The 1,672-nt window shown below is 31.7% G+C and overlaps 1 long non-coding RNA gene across 1 annotated transcript in view; it reads right to left on the bottom strand.

The window, feature by feature from the left end:
* Positions 1–31: 31 nt before the first annotated feature.
* Positions 32–1,672, bottom strand: part of LOC105310678 — a 5,206-nt gene continuing 3,565 nt past the window's right edge. The window contains exon 3 of the long non-coding RNA XR_897538.2: positions 32–1,386. This is a non-coding gene — a long non-coding RNA (uncharacterized LOC105310678). The remainder of the gene's footprint in view (positions 1,387–1,672) is intronic.

Below are 1,672 nucleotides of genomic sequence, written 5' to 3' on the forward strand. Positions count from 1 at the left end.
AATTGCAAACACATCTATTTTCACAAAACAATTTGGTCAGGAAATTTTATTTTAACATTCTAAAGCAGTAATGCTTTAGATGTTATTATTTAAGTGCCCCAGACAGGATTAACAAAATTAAATGTTTCTAAATTACAAATTTAGCTCCTGTAGGAGTCTCAGAAAAGTAACAGAAGAAAACAATCCCCCCTCCCAAAAGAAAGACACACACATTTTGAAGAAACCCCAATGTTTCATGCAGTGGTAGGCAAGATGTAAAAAGCCATCCAAAATTCACACATTTCTACACCAATCATCATCAGAAAAAAGTACTCTGAAGTCAATCTGTACATCCAAATGCATTTGGGAATCTACACCTACGTTACATTATTTAATGTTATATACATTTATTACCCACCCCCTTGTTTTTAATAATTTCTTATGTAAAACCTTCATTCAAACCCAAAAAAGATGTAAGACTAACTTGGGGGTGGGGAGGAGAAAAGATAATCACTTTAGACATTCAGTTAAAATGAAGTTTATCTAAATCTCAAAATGTTTAATAAAAACAAATATCTTCTCCATTTAACACTTTGCTTTCTAACTGTACAGTAAATTGCATTGTAGAGAGTACACCTCTATCATCAGACTGTATCTTCTTTGGATGGAATTAAGATGTAACAGGAGAGTTTAAAGATAAATAAATGGGAAGTTGGTCCAACTAAGATGACAGCAGATATATTACATGCAAGATTTAATATTTTTACTTCTCTTTAAAAAAAAAAAAAAAAAAAGGATGCAGTTGAATTGAAAAAAAAAAAAAAGGTCAAAAAAGAACCCAGATTCAATATATAAAAATGTCCCACAATAGGCTGATGATAGCAGTAAAAATAAGAGAAAAAAGTAATCTTTCTGGAACATCATTTTTCAATAACGTAGAAACACTAAGTGCCAGGAAGATTTCTATTCATGTAATTTTAGCATCCAAGTTTTCCTCTATTTATTTTATTGGAACAAATGCTTTCAATAAACTTTGTCCTCTTCACTGAAGAGAGCTGGTCTATTTCATCTTTAATGAGCTAGTTTTTGGGAAGATTAGCCATGTACTGTAGTAATGCCTACTGCATAAAATCCAAGCATTTGCTGTGAACAGTTGGAGAAAGCAGTCACTAAGAACCTAGGATCAATGGAAATAGATGTTACTTTAAGCCATCCATTAAAGACAGACCCACAAGTACCCAGTGTTAAAGCCCAAATCTCTTCTTGCACTTTTTTTGTTGTGCAAGTTCCACCCCTACGAAAGAGAAATTGATCCAAAGTTCCAGGTTTTCTTGGGTCTTTAGTCAATTTTCACATTAGTATAGATTTTTCGGACAAAGGCACTTGTTCCCATGTAACCAATTGCTCCTGTAAAGATAAAATAAGATATTTTGAAACAAATACAGAGCAGTATCTATCATTTATAAACACTAAATGCTGTCGGCTCTGGAAAGTTATTCCTTTTTCAGGATAATATCTTTGTTAGTATTCTCTCTGAATTTATTAAAATTATATCATTTGTTTTGCAAATCACCTTATACTATCATACACCAAGTCTGACCTGATGTAATACATTTAGAATTATCAATTATTATATATATATATAATCAGTAATGATATTCAACTTAGTAGAAAGAACTGGTGTACCTGAAAG

The sequence above is a fragment of the Pteropus vampyrus genome, unplaced genomic scaffold (assembly GCF_000151845.1).
Source record: "Pteropus vampyrus isolate Shadow unplaced genomic scaffold, Pvam_2.0 Scaffold9059, whole genome shotgun sequence".
Lineage (NCBI taxonomy): Eukaryota > Metazoa > Chordata > Mammalia > Chiroptera > Pteropodidae > Pteropus > Pteropus vampyrus.